Source organism: Mesoplodon bidens, assembly GCF_964165515.1.
Source record: "Mesoplodon bidens genome assembly, chromosome: 6".
Lineage (NCBI taxonomy): Eukaryota > Metazoa > Chordata > Mammalia > Artiodactyla > Ziphiidae > Mesoplodon > Mesoplodon bidens.
The window spans coordinates 18725422-18745998 of NC_138162.1; the positions used below are offsets into that span (position 1 = coordinate 18725422).

Here is a 20577-nt window from a genome sequence, read left to right on the forward strand (position 1 = left end):
TGGCTCTGATCCAAAGCAGTTAGCCTTTCTTTTCCCTTCCACATTTACTGGGTTGAATCCAAGCCTCATTTTCAATAAATCCCTTCTTGATTTTGTTAACTTTTTTTTATCTGTGTTTAAGTTTCATTTTTAAATTCATATCATTATTAATTAACTCATTAATTCTATTTTCTTTAGTCTTGTTATTTTCTAGCTTGCTGGATGCTTGCTTGCATTGTTGATCCATAGCCATTTCCCTTTTCTATTATTGAGGCGATCATACCTCTTGAAATACTGTTTTCACCATATACCACAGTTTTGACAAGTTAGTGTTTTATTACACTTATGCATGTAGGAGTTTTCCCATGTAGATTGTGTGTGCCTGGTGGCTTTAGTGGAAGAGCTGGAGCTGAAGCGATTATGGGCTGGGGCTTTTCCCTGGGTGCGTCAGAAGCTGCCACCTTGGCAGGGGTGGGCTGAAACCAGAAGGGCCACAGCTGGAGATATGTCCTCCCCAGGTATGTCAGAAGTCACTGCCTTGGCAGGGGTGGGTTGGAGTCAAAAGGGTAGAGTTGGAGCTTAGCACAGGCTAGAGCTCCTCCCCGGAAATGTCAGAAGCCACCGCCTTGGTGGGGGTTGAGGGTGGAGTCAGAGTCAGGTGCAGGCTGGGGGGTGTGCCGGAGCAGCCTTGGCAGACTGGCTAGAGTGTCAGGCACTTTCCAATCTGCAGCCTGTGAGTGGGACTCGGAGCAAGTAAGTTTTTGCACACACCCTTTAAAAGCAGAGTCTCAGTTTCCTACAGCCCTCAGGTTTTCCTGGTTGTAAACTCAGCTGGTTTTCAAAACCAGTAAAGAGGGCTTGTCTTCCTAGTGCTAGTCCCCAGAGCTGTGGTGCCCAATGTGGGGCTGTAACCCCTTGAGAGAGAGAGAGAGAGAGAGAGAGAGAGAGAGAGAGAGAGAGAGAGAGAGTGTGTGTGTGTGTGTGTGTGTGTGATATCCTTAATTGTAGAAGAGCTATTCTGCTAGTCTCCAGGTCATTCTCAGAGAGAGTTGTTCTATATGGAGTTGTAGCTGGTGTGTTGCTGGGAGGAGGTGAGCTAGGGGGTCTTCCTACTCTGCCGTCTTCTTCATTCTCTTCCTTGAAAGAGAATTCGGTAAGTACACACTTATGTGTACACATTGGATACATATTTGTCTTTTCTCACTACTTTGAAGTTATTTTGCCAATGTTCTTTGATTTTTATTGTTGACAAGTCTATTCTTAGTCCATTTGCTGTCCCTTTGTAGCTAGTGGCTTTTCGGTATGGCTGCTTTAAAGATGTTCTTTGCATTATTGTGGTGGAATTGTTCTTCACTTGCAAAACGGTGTGTATTATTAGACCATTTTATTCCATTCCATTCTCTATGTCCCTTTAACCAATTCTGTTATGGTACATCTCTGTTTCTTTGTGTTGTACTCAAGCGTTATTTTCAGAACTACTTTATAATAATTTTCTCTTGAGTTATACCTAATATGCTGTTTCATCCATCTACTAAGGTTTTAATTTAATGATTTGAATTTTCATTTCTTAGAGTTTTAATTTGTGGGTAAGACTTTAAAAAATGTTCTTAGTCATTTTGTTTCTACATGTTTGGGGAAGGGGCAAAGACAACAATTGGTCATTTTTAATAGTTTGTTACATTTTGAGCTAATTTTTTTTATATGGCGTAAGGTAGAAATCTACATTAATTCTTTCCATATAAATATCCAGTCATCCCAGCAACATTTGTTAAAGAGACTATTTTTTCCCATTTGAATGGTCTTGGTACACTTGTCCAAAATCAATTGCCCTTAGATGTTTAGGGTTTATTACTGGGTTATCAATTCTATTCTTTTGGTGTATATGTTTAGCTTTTTATCAGTGCCACACTGTTTTCATCACTGTAGCTTTATGGTAAACTTTGAAATTGGAAAGTGCAATTTCTCTAGCTTGGTTCTTCTTTTACAATATACTTTTGGTGATTCTGGGCCTTTTGTAATCCCATATGAATCTGGATCAGTTTTTCAATTTCTTCAAAACATGCTGTTAATTTTAATGGAAATTGAATTGAATATGTGGATCACTTTGGGCAGTTGTGCCATCTTAACAGTATTGTCTTGTAATCCGTGAACACAGGATCTTTCCATTTGTTTGTTCTTTTAAAATTTCTTTCAGCAAAGTTTTGTTGATTTCAGTGTAAAAGTTTTCCACTTCCTTGGTTAAATTTTTTTTTTTCTTTTTTTTTTTGCTGTACGCGGGCCTCTCACTGTTGTGGCCTCTCCCGTTGCGGAGCACAGGCTCTGGACGTGCAGGCCCAGCGGCCATGGCTCATGGGCCCAGCCGCTCTGCGGCATGTGGGATCTTCCCGGGGCACGAACCCGTGTCCCCTGCATCGGCAGGTGGACTCTCAACCACTGTGCCACCAGGGAAGCCCCTTTGGTTAAATTTATTCCTAGGTATTTTGTAGTTTTGAATGCTATTGTAAATGGAATTGTTTTTATAATTTCCTTTTAGGGTTGTTCATAGTTAGTATATAGAAATATAACTGATTTTTGTTTATCTATCTTATACTGTCTCTCAAAATCTAAAAGGTAATCTTTTGTCATTAGGGATACTTTTGTGGAAAAGAAGGTTGGAAAAATCTTAAGGTTTGGGATCTTGAAAAAAAATCTCCAATTAAAGCTAATGATTCTGGGCTTCCTGGTGGTGCAGTGGTTAAGAATCCTCCTGCCAATGCAGGGGACACAGGTTCGAGCCCTGGTCTGGGAAGATCCCACATGCCGCGGAGCAACTAAGCCCGTGCACCACAACTACTGAGCCTGTACTCTACTGCCTGTGAGCCACAACTACTGAAGCCTGTGTGCCACAACTACTGAAGCCCACGCGCCTAGAGCCCGTGCTCCGCAACAAGAGAAGCCACCGCAATGAGAAGCCCGCACACTGCAACAAATAGTAGCCCCTGCTCATCGCAACTAGAGAAAGCCCGCATGCAGCAATGAAGATCCAACACAGCCAAAAAATAAATTAAAAAAAAAAAGCTATGATTCTTTTTTTTTTATTGAAGAATAGTTGGTTTGCAATATTGTGTTAATTTCAGGTATACAGCATAGTGATTCAGTTATTTTTTCTGATTATATTCCTTTATAGGTTATTACAAAATACTGAATATAATTACCTGTTATACAGTACATCCCTGTTGCTTATCTATTTTACATATAGTAATTCGTATCTGTTAATCCCTTACTCTTAATTTGTTCCTCCCCACCTCCCTCTCCCCTTTGGTAACTGTAAATTTGTTTTCTATGAGACTGCTTCTGTTTTGTATATAGATTCATTTGTATTATTTTTTAGATTCCACACATAAGTGATATCATACAACGTTTGTCTTTCTTTGTCTGACTTACTTCACTAAGTATAATATTCTGTAGGTCCATCCACGTTGCTGCAAATGGCAATATTTCATTCTTTTATTGGCTGAGTAATATTCCATTGTATATATATACACCACATCTTCTGAAGCTAATCATCTGCTGATAGGCACTTGTATCGTTTCCATGTCTTGGCTACTGTAAATAGTGCTGCTATGAACATTGGGCTACATGTATTTTTTTGAATTAGTGTTTTCATTTTTTCTGGATATATACCCAGGAGTGGGATTGCTGGATCATATGGTAGTTCTATTTTTAGTTTTTTAAGGAAGCTCCATACTGTTTTCCATAGTGGCTGCATCAATTTATATTCCCACCAACAGTGTAGGAGGGTTCTCTTTTCTTCACACCCTCTCCAGCATTTATTACTTGTAGGCTTTTTGATGACGTTATGACATAGCCATTCTGATAGGTGTGAGATTTGTGGTTTTGATTTACATTTCTTTAATAATTAGCAATGTTGAGCATCTTTTCATGTGCCTGCTGGCCACCCGTATGTCTTCCTTGGGAAAATGTCTATTTAGGTCTTCTGCCCATTTTTTGATTGAGTCGTTTGTTTTATTGATACTGAGTTGTATGAGTTGTTTGTATATTTTGGTTATTAAACTCCTGTTGGTCACATCATCTGCAGATATTTTCTCCCATTCTGTAGTTTGTCTTTTCATTTTGCTGATAGTTCCCTTTGTTATGTAAACGCTTTTAAGTTTGATTAGGTCCCACGTGTTTATTTTTGCTTTTATTTCTTTTGTCTTGGGAGACTGATCCAAGAAAAGATTGCTACAATTTATGTCAGAGAATGTTTTGCCTGTGTTCTCTTCTAGGGGTTTTATGGTGTCATGTCTGATATTTAGGTCTTTAGACCATTTTCAGTTTATTTTTGAATATGGTGTGGGTAAGTGTTCTAATTTAATTGATTTACATGTAGCTGTCCAGCTTCCCAACACCACTTGCTGAAGAGACTGTCTTTTCTCCATTGTATATTCTTGCCTCCTTTGTCATAGATTAATTGACCTCGGTACATGGGTTTAGTTCTGGACTCAAAGCTAATGATTCTTGAATTCACCAGTATAACTGAGCAAGGTTTGGCTCCCAAGCATAAGAGGAAGGTAGGAAGAGGAGGGAAATTGCTGTAAGGGTACTGCAGGTCTAAATTCTGTGTATTCCTCTGCTACCACTAGAGGTGTCTGAGGAAAGCCTAGAAGACAGAAAATTTTATCAGATCCTGCCTACATGACTAGAGGTAAATCTCACTCAAGGTCTGGAACGTTTACTAGAAACAAAAACGTTTCAGTCCCCTCTTTTTCCTAGAAAGGGCTGGACATTTTCCTTGAAATTAGTTCTCATTACCAAGTGGTAGCTTTAAAAACTATTTTTTAAGGTCATTTTTTTTCCCTTTGAAAGTCCTCCAAAGGGGAAAAAAAAAGGACCCAGTTTTCCAGATTTCAGATAAATAGACATAGAAAAATACACAATTCCTTACAGAAGAATTCCAATTAATAAATGTAGAGCGAAGGCAAGCAATAGAAAATAACCATTAGAACACCACAGCAATAATTGCTACGGGCAAGATCCATCAAAGGTTGCTAAAATGGGTCATAGAACATTAAACAGAAATGGGATATTTGCACAATGTCAAAATGGAATATTTGCACCAATATATTACATGATTATAAAGTGAAGCTACTAAGTTTATGGGGGATAATTCTGTCATCCCTCACCTTACCAAATGATCAAGGTTAACATAACCAGTACTACATATTGACATGGTACCTCCTAACATGATGCAGTGAGTACTGCATAGAGTCTGAACCGTGTGCATTCCTTTGCTTGCAGTAGTGCTGTCTGAGGAGAGTCTCACAAGATAGAAATTTCATCAGATCCTGCTTGCATGGTTAGAGATAAATCTCGCTCGAAGCTTGGGAGACTTATTAAAAACAAAAATGCTGGGGCTTCCCTGGTGGCGCAGTGGTTGAGAGTCCGCCTGCCGATGCAGGGGACACGGGTTCGTGCCCCGGTCCGGGAAGATCCCACATGCCGCGGAGCGTCTGGGCCTGTGAGCCATGGCCGCTGAGCCTGCGCGTCCGGAGCCTGTGCTCCACAACGGGAGAGGCCACAACAGTGAGAGGCCCGCGTACAGCAAGGAAAACAAACAAACAAAAAAACAAAACAAAACAAAAATGCTTCTGTCCCCTCTTTTTCCTGGAAAGGGCCAGAAATTTTCCTTGAAATTACATATAATGGCATCCAGAAGAGTAGAGTACGTAGGAATAAATCCAAACAAAAAGTGAAAGACATGTACACTGAAAAGGGACAAATCACCTTTAGGGTTTCCTTAGTGGGAAGTAAGACAAAATCTGAATATAATCAAAAGAAAATATAAGAACATCCGCATTGAGGGATGTTCCACAAAATAACTGACCATTACTCTTCAGAAGTATTAAAGTCATAAAAGATGAGCAAAAACTGAGAATTTGTCAAGATTAAAGGTGTCTATAGAGACAGAATAACTAAATGTGGTGTGGAATTCTGGATTGGATCCTAGAACAGAAAAAGGACATTAGTGTAAAAACTGGTGAAGTCAATAAGCTCTCTACTTTATGAATAGTGTTATACCAAGGTTGATTTATTAGTTTGGGCCATATCTTCTGATAATGTAAGATACTAATATAAGGGGAAAGCTGAGTGAAGGATTTATGAGGTCTATACTGTTTTTGCAACTCCTCTGTAAGTCTAAAATGATCTCAAAATAAAATAGAAATTAACCATGAAAAAACAGACAAATATTGTACTGCATACAATTCACCATGTTCCCTTACCCTTTGTAAACCCATTCCTGGTGGCCATTATAAGAAATCTCAAATGCATGACAAGGTGTTAGGATTGGAGTTTGACTGAAACAGATTAACGATGACTCTGTCGGGGCAGAAGATGGCAGGCTGTTGATATCTTTCTCACTACCCCCTGAAAAATTAAAAGAACAAGACTTTTAAAGATGGTGTATAGGATGGGATAACCATCATGGGATGGTCATTAATGTTGTTGTTGTTTGCTTATATTTTGAGGGAACAGGAGACGTTGTGGAGAGGTTGCAGTTCTTCATTTAACAGAGGTGCTAAAGTCAAGAGAAAGTGGCGCATCTCCTTTTGTTTTTTCTGTAGGGGCATTTTAAAAAATAACACTGATCTGGATTGAATCCAGAATCTCCCACTTAAAGATGTTCAGCTTTGGGAAAAGTATCTAAGTTTCTTCACCTTCCTCAATTGAAAAACATGGAAAGCAATGCAAACTCTGTAAGGAATATTGGAGGAACTGCATGAATACATAGACACTCCATACTGATTAGCATTATTATGAACAACTATAAGAACATAGAGAATATAGAGCTTTTGTGAAAATAGGAGATCTCTCAGGAGAGATGCAACCAGGGGTACTTGTCCCCATGAGTGGAGAGCAAGCTGGATGTTTTTTAGGACACACTTGCCTACTATCTACTATCAGACAAGCAAGTACATACAAAAAGGAGATGCTATCTGACTGTCTTGCCTTTATGCCTCAAAATATATATTAAATAGCACTGTTTTAAAATGAGGTCGTTTGCACAAATGAACATATCATACCTACAAAACAAACTCACAGACATAGAGAATAGACTTGTGGTTGCCAAGGAGGAGAGGGGATTGAGAAGGGAAGGATTGGGAGTTTGGGATTAGCAGATGCAAACTAGTATAATATATACAGGATGGATAAACAACAAGGTCCTACTGTATAGCACAGGGAACAATAGTTAATATCCTGTGGTAAACCATAGTGGAAAAAATATGAAAAAGAATATATATATGTATAACTGTGTTGCTTTGCTGTACAGCAGAAATTAACACAACGTTGTAAATCAAATATACTTCAATAAAATTAAAAATAAATAAAATGAGGTTGTTTGGGAGGGAAGTACCTGCTGTACTTAAGAGGACTGGTTCTGGAGTCATAACATCTGGGCTTGAATTCCAGTTCTGCCACCTGTTAGCTAAGTGTCCTTGGGAAAATTCCTCAACTTCTGTGCACTTCATCTTTCTCATCAATAAAGTAGGTATATAATAATTTAAGCCATGTGTTGATGTGGTTATCTAATGAGTCTGTATATCTTAAGCACTTAGAACAATACCAGCAATAGAGTAAGAACACAGTCATTTATTTACTATCATATTTCAGCAGAATGTGTCCAGGAAAGTTCTGCTTCTAATCTATCCATAGGCTAACAATACACTAGTCTTGGTCATGTCATGAATTCTTGATCTTATCCCTCCATCTACTAGGGTGGTTTTATATCAACCCTTTGGCCCTCTGTGCCATTTTCAAGTGGGAAGAGTCACATCTGAACAACCCATCTCAGCAAGCAAGGCTTAAGGAATTAGTTTTGATAAGGTCAAACATACGATGATGTTATTATTACACCTAATCATTAACCCCAAGAATTTTCTTAATTTTCAGTATTGGGTTTCTAAAACATGAACCCGTCTGGATAGATAAAATAATCAGCCACAGTGCTCGCTTCGGCAGCACATATACTAAAATAATCAGCCATCTGTGACCCAGCCCTGAATGTCAATGGCTTTTTACAAATGGGCTCATAGGGGCTTCCCTGGTGGCGCAGTGGTTGAGAGTCCGCTTGCCAATGCAGGGAACACGGGTTCGTGCCCCGATCTGGGAAGATCCCATATGCCGCGGAGCGGCTCGGCCCGTGAGCCATGGCCACTGAGCCTGCGCGTCCGGAGCCCGTGCTCCGCAACGGGAGAGGCCACAACAGTGAGAGGCCCGCGCACCGCAAAAAAATAATAATAATAAAAAAAAAACAAATGGGCTCATTTTCTGTTATATTCATTTTATGTTATATCTGTGTATACTGGCTGACGTTTTTGGTAGAGATCAATTTTTTAAAATACTTCATAGGTACCAATTTCCTCTACTGGACAGAGAGGAATATTGACAAATAAGTTATCACAGAATCATATTTAGCTGCGTTTTGCTTTATTTTCTTAAAATGAGTTTTTCATACAAAGTGCAAATTATATATATGAATACATGTATATATGTATGGATGTATGTATTCAATTCTAATAATGTACATGCAGACAAAGGTGGAAAATAATGTTTATGTTTCCATTCAATTATAGCCACTCAGTATTTTGCCATGTGTTTCCAGTATTTTTTCTAGGCATTTATGTTTATCTTTTTAAAACTTGCATTATTTCATTCATGTGACAGACACTGCCCCAATGGCCCCATTATTTGCCATCGCAAATTTGTTTCCACTCTCTGGCTAACAAATTCCAATATAGCTCAGGTCAGCAAAGTGTCCATTAAATAGTCTCATTCCCACACTCTTCTCTAGCTAAACATTTTTGGTTGTCATACCTGGAAGTGTGGAGGGGGTGAAGGGGTGAGTGCTACTGGCATCTAGTGGGTAGAGGCCAGGGATTCTGCTAAACATCCTACAGTGCACAGGACAGCCCCCGACAATAAATGATTATATGACCCAAAGTTTCAAGAATACCGAGGCTAAGTCCTGTCCGATGCCAACTTTGTTAGTGTCTGTTCTTTTACTCTGGCAATATATTGGTTGTGTAGAGGAATCTTGTGGTTTTGATTTTCATTTCTCTGAGAATGGGTGAAATTGTGCACATTTTCATGTGTATATTTTATTCTCTTTTCATCAAGTGCTGTTCAAATATTTTGCTTATTTACCTATTGCTTTCTCTGCCTTTCCCATACTGATTTGTAGAAGTCCCTTATAATGTCCATAAGTCTTCAGGTCTGTTCAATGAGTCTACAAGTCAACTTGGGGAAAATTTGCATCTGAACAGTTAAGCCTTCTGATTCATGAATATAGGGTGTCTTTCCATTTATTTAGGTTTAATTTACTTTCAGGTGTGTTCTGTTATTTACATTTTGATGTCTTGGACATCTGTTATACTTATTTCTTGCAGTTTGTTGCTTTTATTTAATCAAATTTATTGATGTATGTTTTAACAACTTTGTTGAGGTTAATTTAACTACAATAAGCTTCACATATTGAAATTGTACTATTTCACAAGTTCTACATATGTATGCAACTGTAAAACCATCACCACGGTCAAGATAATGAAAATATATATCATCTCCCACAAGTTTTCTAGCATCGCCTTGTAATCCCACCCTCTTGCCCATCCCCTTCCTCTCCCTACCCCCCATACATCTGTCTTCTGTTATGATACATTACTCTGTGTTGTCTTAAGAATTATACAAATGGACTCCTACAGTACATGCTGGGTTTTTGCCTTATTTATTTCACTCAATATGATTATTTTAAGATTTATTCTTATTTCAGAGTGCGTCAATAGTTTATTCCTTTATATTCCTAAGTAATATTCTGTAACACGGTGATGCCATAATTTGTTTATCTATTTACCCTTTGATTAATATTTGGATTGTTTCTATTTTTGACCATTACAAACACAGCTACTAAGAATATTTTGATACAAGCCTTTGTATGTGCATATGCTTTCCCTTCTCTTGGATAATACCTAGGAGTGGAATGGGTAGGTCATATGATAGGTGATGTATGTTTAAATCTTTAAGAAATTGATGAACTGTTTTCTAAAGCAGAAGTGCTATTCTACCTTTTCACTACAAGGGTATGAAAGTTATCCCATGTTATTGTCAACACTTGGTTTGGTATGGTCAGTTGTTTTAATTTTAGTAATTGTAATAGGTATAGTTATATATCCTCTGCTTTCTGAAAGTTTGAGTAATGCCACTTTGCTTTTACAAAAGACCTACATTAGTGCCTGTTTTCACTAACTGAAAGACGTTCAAGTAGGATTTTCCCTTTTACAAAATTACCATACTAACATACGTCTTTCAAAAAAGCAAAGTGGCTTAACTCCAACTTTCAGAAAGCAGGGGATACTCTTTGCTTTATGCCATTTTGGCTTAGGAAAGGTTTCATAGGAATGCGCTGCTTTTAGATAGTGGGGAAACCTATATCTCAATGTGGTTTTATTTTCCCTTTCAGGACTAACAATAGTGAGCATATTTTTGTGTACTTATTTGCCAGATGTATACTTTCTTTGATAAAACTATCTTTCAACACCTTTTTTTTTTTAAAATAGGGTGCTTTCTTTTCCTATTATTTGAGTCTTTGAAAGGTTGTTACACAATATGGGAAAAATCCCTTATCATATATATGATTTACAGTTATTTTCTGGAAGTCCATATTTTGTCTTTTCATTCTCTTAACAATGCCTTTCAAAGAACAGAACTTATTAACTTGATGAAATTCAATTTATCCATTTTTTCCTTTTATTCTCTCATATCTAAGAAATCCTTGCATAACCTGAGACTGCCAAGATTTTCTTTTATGTTTTCTACTAGAAATGTTATACTTTTTGGACTTATATGTAGATGTATGATACATTGTGAGTTAATTTTGGTACATGCTATGAGATGTGCATCAAAGTTAATTTTTTTGCATACCCATATCTAATTTTTCTAGGGCCTTTGTTGAAAGAATTACTAGCTCTCCTTTTAATTGCTTTTGCAATTTTGTTAAAAATCTATTTATCATATGTTTGGGCATATTTTTGGACTCTTTGTTCTGTTCCATTGATCTATTTGTCTATTTTGATGGCAATACCACATTGTCTGAAATAATGTAGCTTTATAATAAATCATGAGGTCAGACAGCATAAGTTGTCCAAATTCGTTCTCTTTCAAAGTTATTTTGGCTATTCTGGGTCTTCTAGGTCCTCTGCATTTCTTTATAATTTTAGAATTAGTTTGTCAATTTCTATAAGAAAGAAGCATGATGGGACTTTGATTAGAATTGCTTTGAATCTATAGATCAATTTAGGGGTCATCAGTATCTTAACTTGTGGATATCATTTGATCAATAAATATTAACTATATCCACATTTATTTAGGTCTTCTTGAATTTATCTCAACAGTTTTTTGTAGTTTTCAGTGTACTTTGTCTTGCATGTCTTTTGTCAGATTTATCCCTGAAAGTGTCTATTTTTTATATATTATAAATTTTAATTTCAATTTCTAATTGTTTGTTGCCAATATACAAAAACACATTTATTTTTATAAATTGATTTTGTATCCTGCAATCTTGCTGAACTCAACTGTTTCATTATAGATTTTTTTTGTAGATTCCATTTGATTTTCTAGAAAGATGATTATGTTATTTATGATTAAAGACAATTTCATTTCTTCTATTCCAATTTAGGTAACTTTTATTTATTTTCTTTCCAAAAGGCAACAGGAACTTATTGTGCAGGGCAAGGTGAGGTTTAGGCTGCTTCAAGAAGCTGGCTCCCTTAACACTAATTTTGCCATGCTGAAAGAGTGAGATATCTGCTTGTCTCCATAATGATCCTTGAGATCAAAACAGGAAACTCAGCATTCTATGCTCTCAGAATGTCTGTAGAGAGGTCTCTTCATTTTTGTTATTCAGAGAACTTCTCAGTAAGGTATCACTCAGATTCCAACATTCATTTTCCATTTTCAGTTAAGAATCAATGGGAGGTAGGACCCTATCCATATATAATGTTAAGGTAGAAAGTATCAGTATTGCTCTCTTGGGTAATTATTAATTGTAGTCCTTTTTACTGTCAAAAGTATCCTAGTTTGGATGTTAAACTATATGGTTGTCCTATAGAGATGTTGCAAAACTCAAACACCAGGCAGAAGACTAGGCAGGTAATGAGTGATATGAGCCAGAGGAGTTATCACTGGGAGTGAGTTATCACTAAAAATGGAAACTAGTAAGGCCTTATCTCAATGGGTCAATTGCTTCCAGCTGAAAACCATTAAAGTTCAGACCCAGTAATAAAATATATTATTATTTTTCCAAAGAAATGAGTAACCTGCCCTTATATGAGAAATGAATTTTTAAAAGGACAAACAAGTCTAAACAAAACTCGTATTCATGGTAAAGCAGAAGCCTGGAATTTCATATTGTGCTAAAAAGTAGAGGAATTTCTCATAAAATAATGCGATTCTGTCAGAAGGAAAAGAAGCCAAGCTGAAGATGTAATTTGTATGACAATAACAGAGCAAAAGATTTGGATAAGTGTACCATGGTTATGGACATGCTTTCCTTGTTCTGAGGAAATACACTGAAATAGTTAGAGTAAAGGAGCATGAAGGCCCCAACTTCCTCTCAAATGGATCAGAGATAACATAACCATTGGTGAGTCTCATATTTGCTGTCTCTTGTGCTTTCCTTGCAACGTTTCTATAAGATGGAAATTTTATCCAAAAAATGTTATCAAAAAACTCAAAAGAAAAAAATTAATCAAAACCACCCAAAAAAACAGAAGCCATAACACAGAAGTCTGCAGGTCAGGTTTTTTCTATGGACCCAGAATGCCACCTCTTATGTAGTCCCATATTCTTATTTTTCAAAGAAAGAACTTGAGGCCTTGAGCATATAAGAGGCCTAGAATGTATAAAGGACTTGTCTGAAATGCACAACCATTCAGTGACAGAGCCAGCTCTGACAAATAGGTCTGTTCAGCCCCCCACTCCCGAATCCCCCAGTCTTTCTTCTCCCTTATGCTGTTGTTACATGGCCATCCCGCTTTTTCTTCTCTTTTGGTAATATCCATTCTACAGCATTTCAGATACTCAATTCTGAAACAAATACTGTCATTTAAAAAAAATATGTGGAGAGTTTATCTGCCAATAGAAGTTAATTTTCTAAATTCATTCATCCTGGTGCACATTTAGAACCCAGCAAGACCCACTAACTTTAATTGGAACCAGTATTTGATGCCTGAGTAAGTTATCAGCTGGTGTCAGATTTCTGAGACCATTTCTGATCAAGATAACATTTTCATCCAGGAATTCAGAGCCTGAGGAACTGGGACCAGGATAAAGAGAGGGAAAACTGAAAGGTGCCAGTAGTGCATACTACAGTAGGGGAGAAGATGTTTAGGATGACTGTCATATGACATAGAACACTGAGTCCTTTCTTCTTCATAAATTCCTTTGTGTGTGGATGAGAAATAATTTGCTGAAAGGACTTGGAACATTTTACCTACCCTGGAACCAATATAGAGGCTCCATAAGGGAGACTCAGCTAGTCAGGATGATTTTGTTTGTTCTTAGCTAATCACCGAAATATGTAGACGTAACACAGAAGGTAAGGTTTGGAAACACTGGGGTTTCTCAATTTAAAATACAGTGTTTGTGGATGTTTAAAATGAATGACTTCCATATTATTTTGCAAAAAAAGCAGGCATTTCACTATCATTTCCACTCTATCTGGCTAAAACTTCCCGTATTTCAAAATCCAATCTCATAATTTAATACCTTCTGGAAGGTATTAAACTGGATATCATTTTTTAAATGATTCAGGACCTGGACAGAGTTAGCACTCTCTCCAAGCTGACAGCAGTGTACTGATGAGCAGCCTTTGGAAAGGGTTAGTTAACCAGTTGTAAATCTACCTTGCGTTTCACAGCAGCCTCCTATTATTCCTTTCCAGGCCTATTTAAAGTTAATAAATATTTTGAGTCCTTACCAGGGCAAAGGTATTGCACCAGGTCTTCTCTACTATCCCAAGCTTCTCTATTTCATTACCCTGTTTATTTCCTTCAGAGCACTAATTACAAGTGTAGGTACTTCTTTATTTTTTTATTTGACTATTGTATTGTCCATATTCTACATTAGAGGGTAATGTCTCTGAGATCAGGCCTTCATCACTACTTTATGCCCCAAATCTAATACCAGGCACACCTTAGGAGTTTAATAAACCTTTGTTCAACAAACAATGGCACAAAGCATCTGTGATAAGCCAGGCACTGCCCATCTGTGAAGCTATGTAGTGCAATGGTTAGCAATATTGGTTTCAACTGCCTGGGGCTAGATTCTAACTGGACCACTTACTAGTTCTGTAGCTTGGATGAGCTTCTGTTGGACACCTTTCTGGGTCTCAATGTATTCGTCTCTGTAAGTAGGAAATAATGGTACTCTCTTTTTTTCCAGCTTTATTGAGATATTACTGATATAACTGATGTTGTGTAAGTTTAAGGTGTACAACATGTTGATTTGTTACACTTATATAATGCAAAATGATGACCACTGTAGCAGTAGCTAGTACTTCCATCGTGTCACCTGATTAACATTTCTATTTTGTGGTAAGAACATTTAAGATCTACTCACTTAGCAATTTTCAAGTACACCCATGTGGAGATGAGGGAGCCCAATGCACTGTTAGTGGGCAGGTAAATTGGTTCAGCCACGATGGAAAACAGTACAGAGGTACTTCAAAAAATTGGAGATAGAACTATCATATGATCCAGCAATCCCACTTCTGGGTGTATATCCAAAGGATATGAAAACAGGATCTTGAAGAGATATCTGCACTCCCATGTTTGTTGCAGCATTATTCACAATAGCCAAGACATGGAAACAACCTAAGTGTCCATCAATAGATGAATGGATAAAGATACTATATATATACACATATATACACACAATTGAATATTATTCAGCCAAGAGACAGAAGGAAATCCTACCATTTGCAACAACTTAGACAAATTTTGAGGGCATTACGCAAAGTAAAATAATTCAGACAGAGGAAGACAAATACTGTATGATACCACTTATGGAATCCAAAAAAGCTGAACTCATAGAGACAGAGTAGAATGGTAGTTATCAGGGGCTGGGAGATGAAGGAAATAAAGGATGTTAGTCAGAGTATAGACTTCCACTTATAATATTGTATTATATACTTGAGAGTACCTTGGAGTGATGTGAGGCTTTACCTCAAACAGAATGAGTGTAATAAATGGTATTTATGTTACAAGGATGATATCACTAGCTCAGGTTCACAGATGAAGAAATGGAAACTCAAAGAAAGTAACCGTTCGAGCACACCCCACTGGTAAGAGGCAGAACGGGTGCTTGAATTCTTGTTGGTCTGACTGCAAAGTCTAGGGCGTTTATGCTACCCTCTGTTGTCTGCCAGCTTCATAAGACCGAGAACACTAATCTCCAGCAGCTCAGTCTAGGAGACTGTCGTGAACACGCATAAAGCACTCAAATGGCAAACTGGCATCTCTGCTGCAAAGGAGATCACAGGACTGCCAGCATTTAAAGTAGTGAGAGGATAATCCCATTGCAGTTGCTCTGGGAGCTTCCTGGAAAGGGAGGAATTTGAACTGAGCCAGGGGAGAATCCTGTCAAGTGCTTTTCAAAAATCAAGACTCTCTACTTCCAAAACCATCCCCAATCTATCAGTCTAGTAACCCTATCAAAAAAGGAAATGAGACTGTCTGGATAATGGTTACCACATGTTCTCTTTTTATATGATTTGTGGGTTCCAAACCACATGCATAGGCAGAGAAGCAGAGTGAGGTCATCATTTTCGTTTGTTCCTTTTTGTCTTTGTAGCTGGACTCTGTGTCCATACTGTATACGGCATGAGTAGATAATGACAACTGTCCATATTTATCAAACCCCTACACATGCACTGGGCAGGGTTGTAAGATATTCATATCTAGTAACTCATTTACTCCTTATAACTACTAAATCCAAGAGGTACTAGCAGTATCCCCACTACACAAATGAGGGAAGTCAGGCCTGGGAAGGTTAGGCAACTTGCTAAGATCACATAGCTAGACAATGAGGAACCAGGGTGTGGAGTCAGGAAGCTCCCAGAGCTGGCATGCATAACCCCCAGCTCTTTACTGCCTCTGTGAGCTCCCGAATCTTTAGGAGAATTAACAAATATTCCTGAAGCTAGAGATGAGTGACTTTAAGGAAAGTTAAGTCACCTTGAAAGTTTCTTATGGGTAGGACAGCACCTCTCCTGTCTTTGGATCCTCCTTCCCTGATCCCAGTGTCCTACACAACAGCAAGTTGACAACAGATTGGGAGTAACCGAGAAAGACACTGACTTTGTGAACTACACAAACTATTGTCTTAGCTATCACTAGAATTTGTCCCCATTCTCTCTGTCGGGTCACATGGAAATCCCGTAAGGACCAGCCCACCTGTCGTATACAATTTTACCCTCTCCAACTCATCCTGTACTCTTCATTTGAGTTCCAGCAGGGGACAGTTGACACACACAGAAACTGAGTTAGAGTGAAATGAGCAAGTATTTAGGGAGAGAAGCCGTTAAACCCCAAAGCCTGCAGAGGAAAGGTAACAGAACATAATTACAAGAACCTGGAGAGAGCTGTGGTTGCAGGAGAGAGATGGCCATCGTAAAGCCATGGTCATAACAAGGAAACACAACCAGTGTTAAGACCAAGCACCTGCAGGGAGCAGGGGCAACATAAGGGATAAATACCCCAACCTTTCCCTCCTCCCATCTTCCCGTGTCTGCTGGAAACCAGAGGGCCAGGAGCCCATGAGATGTCAGTAGAGGCTAAGAATGGATCTAGAAAGGTAAAAGGAGACTAAGCAACAGGTTAGTCTGTTTGGCTTTTTACAAGAAATGCTATAATGAACATCATACATACATCTTTGCACACTGGGCTTTTAACCGTGTTAGATAGCTGGCTAGTTGTGGGATGGTCAACTCAAAGGGTGTTGGAAGTTTTAAATGTTTACAGATGCTACCGAATTACCCCCAAAAAACTGTAGTGATTTCACCACAACACTGTATATGCAGCCTTATTAGCAGAAGATGTTTTTAATGCCTTAAAATATGTTGATCAGTTGGCATGAATTATTACTTACTGTTTTATTTTGTATTCCCTAGGTGACTAGTGAGATCAAGCTTGATTTCATAAGTATGTAATAAGATCATCTCGGTGAATTTCCTGTTTCTATTAGGGATATTTAGTACCCTAAATTGCCAGTCTTTATTCTACTTGTCTTTCTTCTTTATTTATGAAGTCTTTGCCATATACTAGTTTGAGGTACTTTGTGTTTTGTTTAGAGTCAGATTTCCAACTGACTTTTTTCTTTATAGTTTTTTTAAAATAGATCTTTATTGGAGTATAATTGCTTCACAATATTGTGTTAGTTTCTGTTGTACACCAAAGTGAATCAGCCATATGTATACACGTGACCCCATATCCCCTCCCTCGTGAGCCTCCCTCCCATCCTCCCTATCCCACCCCTCTAGGTGGTCACAAAGCACCGAGCTGATCTCCCTGTGCTATGTGGCTGCTTCCGACTAGCTAACTATTTTACATTCAGTAGTGTATATATGTCGATGCTCCTGTGACTTCCCCCCAGCTTCCCCCTCCATACCCCGTGTCCTCAAGTCCATCCTCTATGTCTTTATCTTTATTCCTGCCCCACAACTAGGTTCATCAGTACCATTTTTTTTTTTAGATTCCATATATGTGTGTTAGCATACGGTTTTTGTTTTTCTCTTTCTGACTTACTTCACTCTGTATGGCAGATTCATCAGTGGCTACTACTTGCCTTCAGGATAAAGTCTAAATCCGTTTGCTGACTTAAAGGGCTTTTAATGATGTAGTTTCTGAAAGTTCCTCAGTAGCATCTCCTGGTTCTCCTCACCAACTCTGCATCCACATCTCAGGTACAAGTACAAACCCAGAATGCTCTTGCCCTACCCTCAGTGCATTGTCATGCACTGTTTTCTCTTCCTGAGATGACTATCATCACTTCCTCTTTGCCCATTAACTCCTGTCTTAAAGAGTAATGTCAACATTGTCTCTTCTGCAAGGCTACGTGTGTTTCTCCCTCCCTTGTCTTCCCACACTGAATTGCCGATGGCTGTCAAGCATGATGAACTGAATTAATTTTTAATTAATTTTTTTTTTGCGGAATGTGGGCCTCTCACTGTTGTGGCCTCTCCCGTTGTGGAGCACAGGCTCCGGACACGCAGGCTCAGCGGCCATGGCTCATGGGCCCAGCCACTCCACGGCATGTGGGATCCTCCCGGACCGGGGCACGAACCCGTGTCCCCTGCATCGGCAGGCGGACTCTCAACCACTGTGCCACCAGGGAAGCCCCAGGCCTATTTTTATGTATAATAAAATAATAATACAAAAGTAAGAAAATTAAAGTTCAACTGGTGACTATTGTTGGGGGAGAATTAGGTGAAAAGAGAGTCTGAAAAATGTTATTTGCTGTTTGGGAAATAGGATAAAAAGAAAAACATCCTAGTAGTGACCTGAAGGGAAAAGGACTTTAGCGAGTATAGACCTATCTAATGAGAAATTTTAGTTGTGTGCGATGTTTGTGTTTATCTCAGTCTCTGCAGTGAGATCTTCAGTAAAGTTTACATTGCTTTGCAGCCAGAGAAGTCACTGTGGAACTCTGCATTGTGTGCTCCAGTCTGGTTTGGTGTGGGGCTAAAGACTGCTGGTATAAATGGAGTAGTAGCTCCCTGAGTAATGGACATCTGATCTAAGTTGTGTGCATTAACTAGAAATTTACTGAACTCATGCTGGGTCTCTGGCACTGTACTTGGGGATTTGATAGGGGGAGAAAACAACACAGTAAGCAATGATGAACCATGTAAGATGCTACAAGACAGGAAGGATGTGCATCCGAAGGATGTACAGATGAGGGAGTGATTTATTCTGTGTGGTGGTGATGGTGTAGGGAAAGCTCTAGAGAGTAGGGGCATCTTACTAAGACCTGAAAAAAAAGAGTAAAAGCTTGCTTAAACTGATAAGGTGGAAAAAGACCAGCCTGGCAGCAAAAAGCAGAGAGGCTCACAAGTAGGGAGAGAAAGACAGAAAGAGAAAGAAAGGCGTTTCTTTGGTGTGGATGAAGACATGCGAAAGGAGGGGAGATGGAAGAGGAGTCCAGGGCTGGATTTTAAAGAGTTTTTCTCTGTTTCTTATTCTTACTCCCTAGGTCTGGAGACACCAGCATTCTTTTGGAGTTTGCTCCTTACTCTAAGCCTTTAGACAAAAGCCTTTAGAGCCAGCTTCTGATAAATAACAATTACAAAATGTCCATGAGATTGAGTCAAACAAAGCCTGCCTAGCCCAGGGATCAATTTCTATGTGCACTTAATCCATTTAAGATAGATTCAATTGCCCCACAGTCTTTGTTTTTACTCTGAGATGTTCTGTACACTGAGACTTTTACACTAACCATCATTAGCCTCATGAGTGGCATAATTTCTACCATTTTCAGGGCACTGATCTCTTCTGCAGGAGAAAGGATGAGGTGGGATGAAGAAAGAAGGGACTTCCTCAGGTCTTAACAGGACTGACTCTTCTATAGAGTTCCATGTCAACAGTTGTTGTTCATCAAAGGTATAATGGGAAGAGTGGCCATAAACCATAGAACAACTGGATTATAGTTGTGTCTCAATGCTTGGGGAACAAAAAGCAAGACAATGTTCCATTGAGGTCATTCTTGGCTAAAACGAGCTAACTCATGTGGACTCAACTGCAATCACCCTCTCTTTCCATCTTAAGAGGAAGAACCAGAGGTGACAGGTAGAATCACAGAGCATCACAGTTGAAGGGAACTTGGGCAAGTTGGTTAAACAGAAAGCATGTGAGCTTATGACTCCAAAAATGTAAGTTAAAGATCTCCACTTAGGCACATGTTAGTTTTTAAAAGTATTCTGATTGTTATTTTCTTTATCTACAAAATGGAGATAGCAATACAGGCCCTGAAAAGATGTTGTGAAGGTTAGAAATAAAATGAATAAAGGATCCAGTTCATGGTGGACATTTAGTAAAAGACAAATACTATTATATTGACCCCCTTTATTTACCTTGTCCTAGGATTCATCCTCTGAATGTAAAGGCTGAATTACTAAGAATAAGTGCTCAGCACACAGGGATCCTTTAAAACATTTTTTAAACCATCTGAAGCCTGTGCAGATGCCCTGTGTCACTTGGACTAAAAAGGTCATATCCCACACCACCAAAGTGTTCCTCAGTTTTGGTCTCCATTATAGGATAAGCACTTGGATTTTTTCCAACCTTCATAGTCTGGACATCTTTTTGTTTTTGTTTTTTTTTGCGTTACGTGGGCTGCTCACTGCTGTGGCCTCTCCCGTTGCGGAGCACAGGCTCCGGACACGCAGGCTCAGCGGCCATGGCTCACGGGCCCAGACGCTCCGCGGCATGTGGGATCTTCCTGGACCAGGGCACGAACCCGTGTCCCCTGCATCGGCAGGCGGACTCTCAACCACTGCGCCACCAGGGA

General features: G+C 38.8%; 1 protein-coding gene across 2 annotated transcripts in view; it reads left to right on the forward strand.

Annotated features, from left to right (window-relative positions):
• The first annotated feature begins 1000 nt into the window (after positions 1 to 1000).
• Positions 1001 to 20577, forward strand: part of LOC308618540 (uncharacterized protein) — a 224254-nt gene continuing 204677 nt past the window's right edge. For both annotated transcript variants that reach the window (XR_014016025.1, XR_014016026.1), the window contains exon 1: positions 1001 to 1132. The gene's annotated coding sequence lies outside the window, so the exon portion shown is untranslated. The remainder of the gene's footprint in view (positions 1133 to 20577) is intronic.